This window comes from Cornus florida, unplaced genomic scaffold, assembly GCF_030987335.1.
Source record: "Cornus florida cultivar Cherokee Brave unplaced genomic scaffold, ASM3098733v1 CherokeeBrave_3.0.0_Hap2_Chr01, whole genome shotgun sequence".
NCBI classification, from domain to species: Eukaryota; Viridiplantae; Streptophyta; class Magnoliopsida; order Cornales; family Cornaceae; genus Cornus; species Cornus florida.
Window position 1 is genome coordinate 24368187 of NW_026775571.1, and position 18149 is coordinate 24386335.

Below are 18149 nucleotides of genomic sequence, written 5' to 3' on the forward strand. Positions count from 1 at the left end.
AATTGAATGGTTAATGGTCTCATTTAATAGGTTGTGCTACTCACTAGATTGATTAGATAATCTATGCTTATTTACTATCCATGCTGAGTTTTCAATTGATGAACACACATATAATTTACAATATGAATTTCCCCATTAATTTACAATTGCTAGTGTTTGGTGAAGTGAAGCTTAGTGGTGAACTCTAAGCCCAAGACCGTTCTCTCATACTCTTTTCCTTAATTTCTAGATTGTCATTTAATTTGCATTGTTTTAATTGAACCATTAGTTTAATGAACCAAATCAAACCCCTATTTGATCATTCGACCTACTAATCCAATATTAATTCCAGAATACCTTGTTTTTCCCTTGGGACGATCCCTACTCACTCTTGCTACGTTAGTAGTTAGTAGTGGTAGTGGCATTTTACAAATTTAAACTTGGCCACACTCAAATTCATGCACACACCAATTTTGGGACATCAAAGTGGCTAGTTACCAGCGGGATTTTTTCTAATTATGTCATAATTCATCCCAGACGGGCCTAGATGACCCTAGAAGACCTAAAGCCCATTTAAGACTTATTAGAAGTCAATTCTTCTATAAAAGGAGGCATAAGGCCACTAGAAAAACTCTTTCTTTTTAGTTCTGTTTTTCTCTCTAGATATGGTGGCGGCTTTTAGGGTTTCTGTAGTTTTTTGTGGTATTGAAGGTGAAAATCCTTAGAATAGAAGTGTAGTCCATGATGATGAAGTCCACAACAACACAGATAATATCTTGTGTCATCTTGAGTAGCTAATTCATCTCTTATTGCATTGATGTAACCTAAATCCGAGTATTATGGTTTGATTGTTCTAACTTTGGGAATTTAATAGTTTATGTATCTTACTTGCATGATTATGAGCAATTGACTTTGATCAATTAGTGTTTTAATGAAATAATGGTTTTTAAATGATTAATACCTTGTTTTAGATTTAATTATTCTTAAATTATTTTCAACTTTTTCTTAGTGTATGACATTGGTGGCATAAGGGCTTCTCGACAATAAGAATAAAGATTATGCAATGGTATTCCAATATTTTTTCATGATTGAATGTTTTCATAGGCTATGCCTAAGGAAGTTGAGTTATACTACAAAATTAGTTAGAAGTATGTAGGTAGATAATTTATACTAACCGAAGATAGGTTATTGTTAGTTGAAATTCATGAAACATCTTTCTTTAAACTCAAATTAAATGAATGTTATTAAGTTTCATTCTTTACGATACATAAATTGTTGAAATCCCAAGGTTGAATGGTTGACCATAAAATGAGGTTCGTGGTAAAGTCAATCCCTAAGATTCTCTCTCTCTGATCTCTTTACTTTATTTTATTTTATATTCATGACAAACAACCAATCAAACAATCTTTTCTCTCTGAATCAAAATCATATTAATTGAACACTTACATAAATTACGGTAGTCTCTGTGGTTCAACACCCTTTATATAGCTAGGGCTGCAACTTGGGTGGGCCCAACCCGAAATAACCCGAGCCCAGCTGTAATACCCCTAATTTTAAAAGGATAGTCTCGGTATTTAATTTATTGTTTTATTGCATTTTTAATTAATTAAATGATTTATTTGATTATGTGGCTATTTATTTATGTGTTTTTAATTAAATTATTTGTTTAAAGTAATTTATGTGCTTAAATGTTATTTTAATTAATTATTGGTATGAATTGATTTGTTTAAATGCTAAGTAATGATGTGTATTTATTTGTTTACATGTTATGTGTTTATTTGTATTTAAATTGTTTGTTTTATTTTATTTTATTTTAAAAGTAGTTGAATATGGATAGTAGTAATGGACCAACCATTTGGGTCCCATGGAATACTTGGACAGGAGATTTAATGGGTATGGATATTTACCTATGAATAGTTGTATTTATATATTTATAATATATATATATATATATATATATATATATATATGTAGAGATAGTTTTAATAATTACTATTGTTATTATTATTTTTATAGAAAGTTAGAATTATATGTATTATAATTAAATATATTATATACATATATGTAATAGATTTGGTATATTTATATTTATATTTTCTATTTTCCTTTTCCTTTATTTTAAGTAAGGTAAGTTGGATTGGGAATGGGATTTTATATTTTATATTTTCCTTTATCCTCTATTTTAATTAAGGAAAGTTGGATTGGGAATAAGATTTTAGATTTTGTGTTGAATTGGGAATATGATTTTATATTTTATATTTTCCTTTTCCTTTATTTTAATTAAGGAAAGTTAGATTTGAAATAAGATTTTATATTTTATAAGTTGGAATGGGAATAGGATTTTATAGTTATCTATATATATGGGTATTGGGGTTTGTAAAAGGGTTAGAAAACTCTATTCACATACAAAATATTATAGAATGTTTTAGAGAGAAAGAAAGAAGAAGGTTTTGGCAAAGAAGATGGCTAAAACAAGGAAGAAGGAGGCTTAGGTTTTCAATCTGAAAATCATAAGACAAGTTCTTTACTAACTCTTCTCCTTTGATTCATGTTCTATGCATGTCTAGATTAATTTCAGGATTTTTAAATTTAATTAATAAACCAAATTACATGTAAAAATTAGATTTATAAAGTATGATTATATGTTAATGGGTTAGTGTAATTTTTGCATGATTTAATGAATTGATGCATGAATTGTGTTCTACAATGTTGAGATCATGTTTATATACTATATTGTCGTTGTTGGGACATTCTGGAATGTTGAATTGAAACTTTGAATCTGTTATTACATATTTTAAATTGTTTAATTAGATTCATGGATGATTTAAATGCATGATTTAAAGTTTATATAGTTGGATTAAATTATTTTGATCAATTATTTAGATTTAAATGAATTTAATCAGAGTATGGAGATGTACAATTTAATTGAGATGTATGTTAATTTCTTATGATATAAATTAAATGCATGCTACTTACAATTGTTATTTTTGCTCAATTAAATGCAAATGATGTATATATGATTTATATCATGTTTATTTTGGATTATTTGATATAAATATTATTTGCGTCATCCTTAGATTGGAAACCTTGTTTGGTTATTATTTGGGTTAGTGCACCATTATGGGATAGGGGCAAATTAGGGATGGATTAACGAAATAGTTAAGTCCAACCTATTTATATTTATAAGGGAACGGATTAACCCTAGAGTTAAGTCCTACTTATTCGTGTTAGGTCAACAGAACAATTGGATGACACACCATTGAAATATATGGATAGATAGTTTACTTTTATGGTTGGATAGGACGGATTATATATATATAATTATATGCCATGATATGAGCTTGAGTCTTAGGATCAGTGGTTAGGGTGCGTATATTGCCTAGGATGTGTAGCTAGATATAGTGAATAGTTGTATGCCCTGGTAGGTCTAGGTACTCATGCCCACTATATGTGCGTTTTGCATGTTACCTATTATTTAGGTTGAGCCAACCCTATAATCTTGTGAGGTTCTTTAGTGTGTGTGTGTGTATATATATATATATATGGACTATATTAGTTATTGTTGATTTAACAACGATGTATACATGTATCGAGTCTCTGTTTGGGATGTAGTAGATTATAACTTGTTTGTGGGCCTGACCCACCATTATTTTTTAGGTATTCGTCAGTTCTAGACTTAGAGATTGTCCTTGTTGAGCAAAGGCATTTTATTCACTCTTTCGACACTACATAGGTCTTACTATTTATGTTTTAGTATTTGGATTCTGTTTCATTTCAGTTTCAGCTGGGTTTTAGATAAGGGTCCACATGATGGATTCCTGAGTTGTAATCTATAAGGTTACTGGTATCAGATGATTTGGATACGTTTGGAGAATTATTTTTATTGGATTTATTAATGGGGGATTTTATTATTTAGTTTCTTTTAGTTTTATTATTTATTCTTATTTCTTTTAGTATTCTATGCTTGTTAAATTACCAAATTGTTTTTGATATCCTTCGGTTCTGTGCTGGGACTTGATCACCCGTGGCTCTAGAATCGAGGGCTATCACACCAGCCCAAAATTTTATGGGCTTGGGTAATGCTTTTCTAATTTTGGTTTGGGCCTGGGTATATATTTTGAGCCCGAATTCAATTCGGGTTTGCCTCGGGTTGATATGGATGAAGCCCGAAGTGCAACCCTAGCCTGAAAATATTATATATATTTATAATTATACTTAAGTCATAAGAGTGTGGTAGCCAAGTTGGTAGTGTGCTTGGGATTTATACTTAAGGTTTTAGGTTCAAGTCATGGGTGCAACATTAATTGATTTATTTTTTACACATAAATTCTTCTGAGGTAGGCTCAGTGCGGGCTCAGACTTGACAAATTATGTATAGGTTGGGCTTGGGTAGCTTGGCTCGGGCTGGGCTAGGCTTGGGTTGAAGATTTTCTATATGAGCTTTGCCCAAGATGAGTGCCTAGTCCACCCAACCCGCCCGAGTTACATCCCTATCCTACAAAGATTCATGCTATTGTGAGTGGTATAACTTGACACACATCATAAATGATTCCTCAACCAACTCATCAATGACATCAAGGAAGAAGCATTCATTTTCATCGTGGGATGATGAATGGCACTGAAGATGTTAAGCTTGACTTTCATATTCCCAAAAGATAAATCCACGATGCTTGTCCTACATTTAATGCAAGCATTCGTTATGGCAAGATCATGGACCGGTTCTGTATCAAGAACAAGGAAATCAACCAAAAAATAGAACTTGTCCATTTTTATGACATCTTCAATGATACCACATGGCTGCCTGACAGAACGGTCAGCAAGCCGTAAAACAACCGACGTGAGTTTTAGATCTCCCAAACCCAAGTTCTCATACACCGAGTAAGGAATGAGATTCACACTTGCTCCAAGAGCAAGAAATGCTCGCTCTATCACATTATTTCCAATGGTGCAAGAAATGGCAGGAGCACTAGGATCTTTGAACTTAGGAGGAGTGTTGTGCTGAATGATAGCACTGACTTGCTCGATGAGACAACTTTTCTTAGGAGCTTGACTTTTTGATTTTCGCTTTTGAGTGCACAAGTCCTTTAAAAATTTAGAGTAGGTAGGGATTTGTTTAATAGCATTAAGGAGAGGTAGATTGATTATGACCTACTTGAAGACCTCCATCATGTCTTAAATTTTCTTTCCTTGCTTGCCAAAATAGGAGGGTTCCTTAAGACATTGAGGAAAAGGCGCTTTTGGCTCATAAGCTGTCTCAAGGTTAGGATCAGATGAAGAAGTGACTTCACCTTCAACTTCTTTGGAGCTCAATGGAGCAAAATGTGAAGGAACATCTTTAAGGTGTGGAATTGAAAGAATGGGATTAATGGAAATCCTACGCCTATATTTTTCTTCCCATTGTTCCTCAACTTGATTGTCAACCATTTTTCTACTCCTTAAAGTAGTGATGACCTGAACTTGCTCATGATGACTACTTAAAGGATTAGTGTCATCAATCATGTAAGTCTGCCCTTTCAGGTTGGCCACTGACTGACTAGGAAGCTTTCTGGTGTGCCCTCGTCAATGCACCAAATTGCAAAGAAGTGCAGTGTGGCCAAGTTTAAATTTGTAGATTGCCACTACCACTTCTAACTATTAATGTAGCTAGAGTGAGTAGGGATCGTCCCACGGGAAAATAGAGTTTGGAAATCAACGATTAGTAGGTCGAATGTTCAAAGATGGTTTGATTGGTTAATTAAACTACAATGTAAACTAAGTAAATGCAATACAAAGCAATTAAAGTAAAGTGAGGTGTAGAGAGTATAAGAGAGGAGTCTTGGAACTTAGAGTTCACCACTAGGCATTACCTTCCTAGACATTCAATGTTTGATGGATTGGGGGGATTATATGTTGTAATAAAAGTGTGTGCCATTAATTGATTCAACAAGCCTGGATGGCTAATTAAGCATACATTGTCTAGCCAAACTAGTGAATAGCACAACATGTCAAATCAAGCCATTAATCCTTCCTTTAAGTTCACAATTAATGCACATCATCAAATTAGAGAAATATACTACTTGCATTCATAAGTATGGAACATCAAACAGTAAGCATGGATTGTCCACTTATCTAAGAAAGTAAGGCAACTACACTATAACTAAGCTAGTGACATGAAAATTAAACTAATTAAACTAAGGGTGTGGTACAATCCATTAAGAAAAAAGTATGAACCATCAAATAAACCACAAGAGTAATCTATTTAAGCACCATGTCTTGATCATCACTAGATTCATAATATTAACACACATAAACATGCATCAATGTCACAAAATCTAGAAATAAACATATGAACATTCATCCTAGCATACGTAGACATATGGATAGAATTAAATAATTAATTAGAAGTATTAAACTACATAAATCATTGTAGAACAAAGATTTATATATATAAGATGTCAAGACAACAAATACAACACAAATCCCCTTTAATTACAAAATATCAAAGTCTAGGAGGCATGCTTAGGGCTATCTCTAGCCCCAAGAGAATGGTTTAGCCACTCATTGATGTAGTCATCCAACCCTCAAGTGCTATCTCCATGGTAGAATTGATCTTCTTCTTCTTGATAGAAACCCTAGATGAGTGGAAGAACTTTCTCAAATGGTGTGTATCTCTCTCTAATCTCTAGACTCCTCCAACCTCTATTGTTGTATATGGTTTTCTCTATGTTCCAAATGGCCAAAATCCTTATATAGGTAGCTTAAATGTCACACCCAATGGTCAGACCTCGTGCAGTAGGACCTCCAAATGATTGCACCACGAGCACACCTTTTAATTGGCTGGAACTCTGTTTTTCTCGCACTTGAGGAAGTTCGATTGATCACAAGGGTGCTTCGATCGATCGAACTATGGCGGCACCTTTTTGGAATAATGACAAAGCTCAGATATTTTCGGGATATTTTGGAAAAAGGACAAAAGTGGTAGGTGAGTATAAGATCAAAAATGTTGGATCGATCGAAGAAATGTTGGATCGATCGAAGAGGGAAATTTCCTGAAGATAAGGACAAAAGGCTCGATCTATCTTGGCATAGTTGGAACGATCACAATGCGATCGATCGGAGATTGTTTCAATTGATCGAAGAGGGCTTCTTTTTCAGCACTTTCCTTCCACTTTGCTCCTTTCTTCTACTAAGCTTGAGATTGCTTCTTTTATGCTCTAATTCAGCTAAATTGATTTATTTTGGGGAAAAGTGCCTGAAAAGGGACATAATCATGAAATTAGAATAAAACTGGAAAATAAGATAGAATAAGGTCCTAGAACATTCAAGCTTAAGGGGTTTAAATGTGCACTTTTTAACGCTTATCACTTTCCATCCTCTCTATGAGATAGAATACTTGTTATTTTCCCAACTTGTGCCTCTAGCTTGGTTATGGCTTGAGAATAAGAATAAAGAAGTTGGGTATTCGCTTAAAGATCAGTAATAGTAGTTAGTACTTGATCTTCGAAAGCAGAATTTCTAGGAGGAGGAGAAAGAGGTGCTTGATTGGATTGATTCCTAAACTGAGGTGGACGGTAGATGAAAGATTGATTGAAAGAATTATTTTGGGGCAGAGGATTAGATAGATTTTGGTACTGTCCCTTAGATTAGGGAACAGTATTGCCTTGGCTTTGATTCGGCTATGATAGATTGGGATGTTATCACCAGCCAGGGTTATAACTATTGGAATACGGATTATACACTGGTCTAGAGAATGCAGCATTGGCTTGCTCTTAAGGAATTTTAGAATTATTGTCCGATCAGAGGACAACTATCAGCAAGATGATATAGACTAGCACAGACTGAACACACCTCTTTTGGCAAAGAGGAGTGCTGAGAAGATATAAGAACATAGCCAAATGATAAGACTTGGTCAAAATTTCGGTTCAACGCTTCTATTTGAGTGGCAAGCTCTCTAGATTTCTCAACTTCATACAAACTATCAACCTTATGGACACCAAGAGTAAACGTAGACTTAGAGGAAGAAGCATACTGTACAAAATTTTCACTTAAGGCCTTAAACAGTTCCCAAGCTTCATCTGCACTTTTATAAAGGAAAACACCATTACTAGAAGCAACTACTATGTTCCTATGAGGATCAGATAATCCATCATAAAAGATTTGCACCAAATGTCATTTAGCAATATAATGGTGTGGACACTTTCTCATAAGCTCATTGTATCTCTCCTAAGCATCATTAACTGTTCACCCAGGATTTGGGTAAACTGCATGATCTCTCTTCTCAAGAACTCTTGTTGCATCTTATCCCATGTGTTTATGGAATTATGTGGTAGGGAGTGCAACCAAGTTCTTGCTTTATCCTTGAAAGAGAATTGGAAGAGTCTTGTCCTAAAAGCATCGTTAGAAAGAATGGATAACTTGGTAGTAGAACATAATTCCAGAAACTCATCTATATGCTTATAGGGATCTTCAGTAGCAAACCAATGGAAAGATGGAAGCATTTGGATCATAGCTGGCTTAATCTCAAAGTGGGTGGCATTAGTATCCTAGAATTGGAAGCACGAGGGGGAAGTGTATGAAGTGGGAATGTATGATCCCTTAATGGTGTGGGAGTAGCTGTGGGCGATACAGGTGCTCTCAATGCATTCTCACCTTCAATATTAGCCATGTCTGATTTAGAGGATTCTCCTAATAATTTAGAATTCTTTTTAGGTTTTCTAATTTGCCTAAGAGTTTTCTCTATTTTAGGGTCGTATTAAAGTGATGGATCTGACAAGGAATGGCGACCTAACATGCACTAAGTTCAATGTTGATAACAAAAAAAAAAAAATTTCAAGTAAAGAAATAAGCTGACAAGAACTCACAAAAGGTCCTGAACCCGTAGCTTCCATTCTTAAGCTTCGTTGTCCTTGCTCCTACATTCCTACACTTGAAAAAAGAAAAATAAGGTGAGATATTAGTAAGTCCTAAAATTATAAATTAAATTAGAACTAATCTCGAACTCAATAAATCCGTTACGTAGTCCCCGGCAACGGCACCAAAAATTGATGTTGAATTTTATTTTACCACTCGTAATAGTACGAATCCTTTGCAGGATAGGGCTACTTAAAGGGTGTCGAACCTCAGAGACTATGGTGGTTTTATCAAGTTTTCAATTAATTACTACTTTAATTTAGAAGGAAGGTTTGTTTATTTGATTCTAATTCATTAGAATGAACAAAAATTAAATGAATTAAATAGATTGAGATCAAAGAGAGGAGATCTTAGGGCTTGACTTCACCACGAACCTCTTACTATGGTCAATTGTCTCAACCTTGGGATTTCAATGCTTATGTACAACCGGAATTAAAATCAATAACATTCATTTAATTTAAAAGAAAGATAAATCATGAATGTTTGTTAATAATAACCTATCTTCGATTGGCACGAATTATCTACCTACCTACTTTTAACTAATTTTGCAGAATAATCTGTTTTCCCTATACATAGATTATGAAAACATTCATTCACAAAAACGGTTTATGCACCATTACATGATCTCTATTCTTATTGTCATAAGAAACCCTTAGCCGCCGATCTCAACAATAAGAATAAGTTGATTTTGATTTTAGAAGAATTAAATCTAAGATAAGGTATTAATTTATCAAAAATCAATTTATTTAATTAAAATCCCAATTGCTTAGAAGATCTAAGTCAATTGCTCAAAATCATGCAATTAATTATACATTAATAATTAAAATCCCAAAGTCTAGAACAATCAAACCATAGTAATCAGATTCGGGTTACATCACTGCCCTAAGAAGGAATTTAGCTACCCATGACGATGGAGGATATCATCTTTGTTGGTGTAGAACTCATCATCATGAACTGCATTTCTCTTCTGAGAATTTTCACCTTCAATACTTTAGAGGAACTTCAGAAACCCTAAAAGCCGTCACTAGATCTAGAATTATGTGAGAATTCTAAAAGAGAAAACGAGAGTGCTTTTCTGTGGCTTTACACCTTCTTTTATAGAAGCAGCTAACTTTTATCACCTCTTGGATAGGCTTTAGGTCTTTTGGGGTCATCTGACTCGGTCTGGGATTTGATTAGAATTAATCCCGCACTTAAAAAGTCTGCCTGAAGAGAAAATGCTCGAGCAGAGAATATTGTGCTCGAGCTCTTCTGGATGTGTTTCTTTAATTTATTTCTGAAGCGTCTTTTTGTTCAACATTTAGAATATTTTAAGAGTTTTTCATCATGCTGCTTAATCACCTTGGCTGGAGTGGTCGAGCAGAGAAGCTTCTACTCGAGCTTTTGGTCCTCTGCTCGAGCTTTTTGGAAAAGGCTCGAGCTTTGGCAACTGGAATTTTTGAAGCGTCTTTACATCTTCCTAGGGGAGTTTATGCTCGAAGCCCTTTGGAAAAGGCTCAAGCACCTTGGTCTTCTACTCGAGTAGAAAATTCTGTGCTTGGGCATTTTTGCCTCAGTGACTATTCTTGCTTCATTCCATTTTGTGCTCAAACTCTAGCACTTGAATTTATCTAGAATCACCTGTTTGGACTCCTAATGTGACGGCCCAAATTTTGAAGAACCTGGTGCGCCAACGAGTTACCCGAAAACTGACCCGATAACGGATCCCAAATACAAAAGCAATGAAAGAAAAGAAGTCTTTAGAGATGGACACCACCTCTAAGACACCAAAGTGATTTCCTGGGAAGCCAGGAGACTTAAAAAGAAACAAATGCTGAAGCTAGGGTTTAAAATGGACAAGAAATTCCACTAGGGGTAAAATGGTCAGTTTAAATAGAAATAGATGCTATCGTGCATACCATTGGATAGACAATGAAAAGTTAATAAACTTAGACTAAAAAATTACTTGATTTGGAGTTAAAACTAAGAAGATATGAAGTTCCAAAGTTTTACAAAAAAAAAGTACCAAAATGTGTACTATAGGTGTGATTGATTGCACTATAGGTGCGATCGATCGCAAAATTCTACGATTAATCAAAACCAAAAATGTTGAAGGTGCTATTGATTACAACCATTTGCGATTGATCGCAGGTACCTGCGAACGATGGGCTTCACCCTACAATTTTTTGAAAATGCTGAAATTTCAAGGCTAAAACAGGACTTTTTGGAAAACGTTTGTGAGGTAATCTCCCTTAAAAATCAGTCCTCTGATCAACCATGGTACAAACTAAGAATAAAAAGCAACATAAAATGACCAAAATGCCGCTAAGATGATACTATATCAAAGAGCTAAAAACAAGATGAAAAATGACATACATTTCAAACATTAAAAGTTCTTAGCCCTTGGCCTCATTACATACAAGTTAAAGTTGCATCTAAAGAGAGTACTTAAGTACATATTACACAACCAAAAGGAAGCAAAACATGCTTCTAAATAAGTTATACATTTATAACTTCAAAAGATAGCTATCTCAGGCCAACACTTGCATGTCAAAACTATACAAAGATATCCAATGAAGCATAAGCCAAGCTAGGGATGTTGTACATCCAAAAAGAGTGTCTCCTTTCCTGAAAAACAAGTATCAACTAGGGTGAGTAAACGAGTTACTCAGTAGAAAGATGCGTATGCGTATACCCTAAAGTTTCAATGGTTTTTGCAAGTGTAATATAAATAACACATATGGATTATACTCCCTAATGTCTAGTTTTAAGGGGAAGGTAAGGGATCATCTTAAAGCAATCCACAACAAGCAACGCAAGTAAACATTATTAAAACCACCAATACCAACAACTTGTTACAACTTCCTAGGTTTGTCAACTTGAAATAAAATGCGAATTCGAACAATAGTAATATACTTGCAAGAATAATTATCACAAAGCTAGTAGGATAACAAAGTTTACACCACTCCGAGGACTATAATTCAACACACACGTAGACTCCACTATGATGTAACTCACACATGTGACTCCATGATGCAATGTGATGATATGCCGGAAATCACATCTGATTAAAATGATTGGTACACTTCCGCACCCCACTGGCCAAGTGTGATTAAGGATTTTCAGCCCTTGGACTTGATGTCCATTTCTCAAGTTCGGATAGCTTCTATCCTTCAATCATGTCATGCATGTTGTATACACACAACTTATAACAACATGAACCTCATGAACAAAATGATTACCACTATGCTCCTTAGGCCAAAGTGGCACACACACACACCATAATTCACTCACACGGAAAATATCTCAACAAGTTCACAATACTAAAATAATGTAGACTACTGAGTAGTCATTCAATCGTGTTCTTAATTTGTACACACTTATACTAATATTATGTCATTCATATAAAGGATTTAATCATGCTAGTATTGTAAACCTTAGACATGCAATTACACAATTCATACTTTAAGTCTTCAAAACTACAATGGCATTTACAATGTCAAGTTTACAATGTGAATACAACTATGCTACTACAAGGTTGTCAAATTAGGAAATCCATTCATGTTAACATAGTAAACCTCAAATCCCTAATTTAAACAACAACTTAGTATTAATTTCACAACACAATTATTGGTGGCAAGAATCATTCTAGAACTCTATAGTTACAACAAGAAGATAACATTAGAATTTAATTCTCCTCTAAATGAAACAACAACTACACAAGAGATAAATCAAATACAAGGCTTGAACAATATAAAACCCTAGGTTAGATATATGCAATACTCATCCATATGCAAGCCTAGAATTTATTTAACATCCATATAATGAATATTAACTTCAAAGAACATAATAAACACTTAGAATATAAACATAAAATAACCTCTACCTCACTAGAGAATTGTATCTCTAGAAACCAAGGAAAGTGGAAGCAAAAATGAAATCCAAAGCAAGGTGTGGTGGACAATGGAGTGAGGAAGCTTTTGTCTTCCAAGTGCAAAACCAAAAGATGAGAGGAAGAGGCCTGAAATCAAGCTTTCAAGGCTAGGATTTCAAGGTTTCAATGGAGGCTAGGTGTGAGAGGTAAAGAATACAAAGTGAAATAGTAGAAAATTCACTAAGTAAAATGAGATGTTAGGCACAAAAACAATACTAACACTACCTCTCTCTCACACACACACACACACATTAAACTCCTCCACTTGTCACCATCCTAGGCCTTCTCACAAGGCTTAATCTACCCCTTACACTTGTCACCATCCTAGGCTTCCAAGTGTTCCAAGCAAAAGTCAACAAATGGATTAAGGAAAGTGTGACACTTGTCACACTTTTTAAAAATTGCAAATAGGTCCCTTTTCTAAATATCTCATAAAAATAATTGCAAAAAAGATCCTTAAGACAAAATATTTTAAAATTTTAATTACACAAAGCACCTCGAAAAATGAAAATGTTTCTGAAGAAACTATTCATTCATACCCCTAAGAATTTAAATTAAACAAGCATGTTTTTCTACATAATTAAGCTATGCATAGACAGTAAAAGATAAAATAATGCAATGCGCCTAGTGCTGAAAGTCAGTTCCGGACACTGAACCCTACCTCGGGTTCGACAAAACCCTAAGGTAACGCGAAAAAGAAATAAATAATTAAATAAATAAAATAAAATAAAATAAAAATGTTAGAGAAAGGAGAACGATGACACGGTCATCACACCAAACTTGCTTTAGATGGTCTGGAACCTCTCCATAAGCCTTGGGAACGGTCTTTAAGTCTCAAGAATCACGATTTTATCGATCCTTTTCTTTGGGAAAGTACCTACAAAAGTAAATAAATTAAAATTAGTCTAAAACTAGATAAAAATATCATTTAGGGTCTTAACATATGCACGTTTAGGGACTCGATCATGTAATATTTAGCATTCATCAGCTGCACCCTCTTGAGATCTCCTTCGTGGAAGGAAATTTGGGTTGAACTCAATCTGCACTCGACTATATTGATTTCCCAAATCCTTCGTAGCTTTTAAGCTTACTTGAGTTGTATCTTATAAGAATTTTTTGGCTGCTCGTCCTCTTTTGGACGACCATGAATCATATTATTGCCCAAGTATTGACTCTAGAGGGGGGGTGAATAGAGTCTATGGCAAATAATGGCCAATTTTCCATTTTGATTGTTTTACAAATTTTAACACACATTTTATAACATTTACGCAACAATCAATATATAGGCAGAAGTAATTAATAGCATAAATGTAAAGGAGATAAGGGATGAGAGATTTGCAAACATTCACATGGCGATTTTAGCGAGGTTTGGAAACTCCTACTCCTCGGCTCAAGACCCCTCTTGACACTTCCCAATCCACTAGTGCACCTCCTTACGGGTGGAGAGCAAACCTTGATTAGAAGCAACTTTTTGCTTCTCCTTGCTAAGAGAACCTCTCTTAGTCTTCCTTTGGGTTACACTAATCCTTACAAATATGAAGCTGGCTTGCTTCTTCTTCCTTGGGCCACACCAGCCCTTACAAATTAAAGATCAGATTTGTTACATACAAACATATCTCTCAAAGATTGATATGCAAATATTAGCTCACAACTAGAGTATAGATGAATAAATTGAAGCTCGATACTCTATGAATGATATGGGATGAGAGAGTATGATATGAATGAAGAACAAAAGCTCTTATAATTCTAGAAGATATCTCTCAAGTGTAGCAACATTTAATCCCGAAGTCCCCAGCTCTATTTCTAGAGTTTTGATGAGCTAATACAAGAATATAGTTGATGAGCACTGAAAAGTGCGTATTTAAACCCCTTAAGCTTAGGCATTCTAGTTCCTTTATCTATCTTACTCTACCATTTTAGATTGATTTCGTATTATTTCCATTTTCAGGCACTTATCCCGAAAATAAGCTAACTCAGCCAAATAAGAGCTTAATTGAAGTAATTCTGGGATTAAACAAAGAAAGGAGCAAAGTGGAGAAAGAAAGAAGCAAATGAAGCTAAAGGCGGGAAGCAACAAAGTTCGATCGATCCAACTTCAAGGTTAGATCGATCGAACACTGATCGATATCAGTACTTCAAGATAGATCCAAACCTTGACCCAAAGTAAAAAGTCCCAAGTTCAATCGATCCAACACCACCCTTCGATCGATCGAACATTTTTGTCCTTATTCAAATGATTGATCTTATCCACAGCTGTACCACCCACTAACCACTTTTGTCCTTTTCCCAAAAATATCTCTCAAAATATCTCGGATTTGTCTTCTCCCAAAAAGCTCAACCAGTTGGATTGATCCACCCTCAGTTCAATGGATCTCAGCAAGTTTGATCGATCCAAGTCCAAGGTTCGATCGATCGAACTTCCTCCAGTGTGAAAAAGTTAAAAAGCCAGCTTGTTCAATCCGTCCTTTATCCAATCATTAGAGAATATTCTTTGCACGACCCCAACTCATTTTGTGTGTCACTTGACCTACCTATAAAAGGAATATGATGCACTTTTTGAGGGATATACAATAAGAAAGTTTTAGCATTTGGAAGATACAATCTTAAAGGCTATTCTTAGTGTAGAAGAAAAGAAGAGGAGGCTAGAGACACCATTGGAGACTCTTCATCAACAAGGAGCAGATTTCTTCCATGGAGTTAGCCCTTGAGGGTTGGAGCAACATCACCATGAGTGGCTAGACATTCTCTTGGGGCTAGAGTTAGCCCCAAGCATGCTTTCTATATCTTAATTTGTGTATTATTGAGGGATTAGTGTTGTAATTAATGTTTTGACACTTTGATATATATAGATCTTGATTGTTCAATGATTTATGTGGTTAAATGCTTTCAATTGATCATTTCATTCTATCCATATGTCTATGTATGCTAGAATAGATGTTCATGTGCTTGTCTCTAGATTTAGTGTTATTGATGCATGTCTATGTGTATTGATGCTATAGATTTAGAGATTGTCAAAACATAGTGCTTAATAGAATGCTCTTGTGATTTTCTTGATGGTTCATACTTATTCCTTGATGGATTGTGCCTCTCCCCTAATTTATTTTCATGCTAGTAGTGTAGATGTAGTGTAGTTGTAACGTAGTGTTAAATGGGAGGACAATCTATGCTTGTTGTTTGATGATCCAAGCTTTTGAATGCAAGTAGCATATGTCTCTAACCTTGTGTTGTATTTGGATTGTGAGCTTAATGAAAGGTTTAGTGACTTGTTTTGATCTATTGTGCCTTCTAATGTTGTTTAGACAATATATTCTTTATTGCTTAGATATATTGTGCCTTTCACATGATGTTTAGACAATACATGCTTAACTAGTCATCTTGCTTGTTGAATCAACCAAACACACACACACCAATATTGCAACGCACATTACCCTCATTAGACAGTCAATGGTATAGAAATGCATTGCTTGGTGGTGATCTCTAAACCCCAAGACTCTTCTCTCTCTTACTTACTCTTAGTTGCATTCTTTTGTTATTTCTTAATTCAATTTAGTTGTTCTCTAATCAACCAACTAACCAATTGTTTGATCACTTAACCTACTAGCCCTAATAGCGATTCCACAACCTTGTCTGACCCTCACAATCCCTTGGGACGATCCCTACTCGTCCTAGCTATATTTATAGTGAAAGGTAGTAGTGGCTTCTATAAATGTAAAACTCTTGGCCCTTGCCTTAAAATTCACACTCTTTAAGCTTGTGGTGTAGCGACAGACCACAACAGTTTTTGGCGTTGTTACCGGGGATTGATTAATTTGATTTGGCAACATCAGATTTGTGGAATCAATTAGGATTAGTACTCTTTTGATCGTGTCTTTACTTTATTTTTATTTTTCTTTTTGGTTACTTATTGGGTTGTTCCTACTTAACTAGCAAGCAAGGAAAAAAGCTAAAAATTCTAAAAATTTGCCAATCTAAGCCTTATATTTGGAGTTGAAGTGTTAAAGGACCTTTGTGAGACTTTCTTTACTTAATCCCTTAGTTAAATCATCGGCCCGTGTGGAGGCTTATTTTTAATTGTTCCTGCATCATTGTTGTTAAAGCATAGGAGTATGAATTAAGTGTTTGTGGAAGAAGTCTAATTGCATTGTTGTGAAGGCATAGTGTTTGTCATTCTTTGTGCTTGTTGTGTTTTGCATTGTGCATGCATGGACGTTGTTAATTGAGACCAACTTTTGTCCCTTTATATTTGCATCTTGAATCCATCGTTAGAAATCCTAGGGGAAGAGGAAGTTCAAATAGAACCAATCTATCAATGGATGACCATAATGATGATCATGTTGAGGACCTTGGTCACATAGACCAACAAGGTATCCTTCATCCTAATGTGCACAATGAGAACATACAAGTACCATTAGGCATACCTAGGCCATTCATTCACCAACCACCACAACAACAAGGCCAAGTTCCATATGGAATGCCAAGGCCAATGTATGTTCCACAACCTCCCATCATCAATCAAGGAATTCAAAACCAAGGTGTTCATGTTACACCTCAAGTAGCTAATCCACCTCTTGCTTTAAGAGACCATTATGTGCCTAATGAGTATAATGCACCTACATACATCCAATTACCTCCATTTAGAGCACATCATTATGAAATTAAGCCACATGGACTTCCAAGTGAAGAACCTTACAAGCATTTCGATGAGTTTCTTGAAGTATGTTCCATCGTAAAATATATAGACATGCCGGAAGAGGTCTTAAGACTCAAACTTTTTCCATTCACCTTGAAAGACAAGACAAAGTATTGGTTTAACAATCTTAGGCATTTTTCAATCACTTCTTGGGCAGAAATGCAACAAGAGTTCTTGAAGAAGTACTATCCGGTTTCTAAAACCAATGCTATGAGAACCTCAATTCGAGAATTTTCACATGGGGATGGAGAAACGTTTCATGAGGCATGGGAACGCTTCAATGAATTGCTTAGGAAGTGTCCACATCATAACATGCCCAAATGGAAATTAGTTCAATATTTCTTTGAGAGCTTATCGGACAACTATAAGGGTATGGTTGATGCTTCCATGGGTGGCTCATACATTGATAGGCATGAGGATGATGTGTGGCGTCTTTATGAGAGCATGAGTGAAAATTCTTTACATAGAACATTATCATCCAAGAATGGTAGAAATTCACAAGGTAGGAAGAGTGTTGGCTTACACTAAGTCGACCATTCAAATGAAATAGCCGTCGAAATGAAGTCTTTATCTCAAAGGTTTGATCAATTTTTGATTAACCAAAACTCGGCGAACCAAGTATCTTCCTTCCCTAACCATTCTCATCATGCATCAAATGAAACATTTATGAATTATTCT

At 35.0% G+C, this 18149-nt stretch overlaps 1 pseudogene; it reads right to left on the reverse strand.

Moving 5' to 3' along the window:
• Nucleotides 1-17686: 17686 nt before the first annotated feature.
• LOC132284315 (small nucleolar RNA R71) lies at nucleotides 17687-17785 on the reverse strand (annotated as a pseudogene).
• Between the last annotated feature and the right edge of the window lie 364 nt (nucleotides 17786-18149).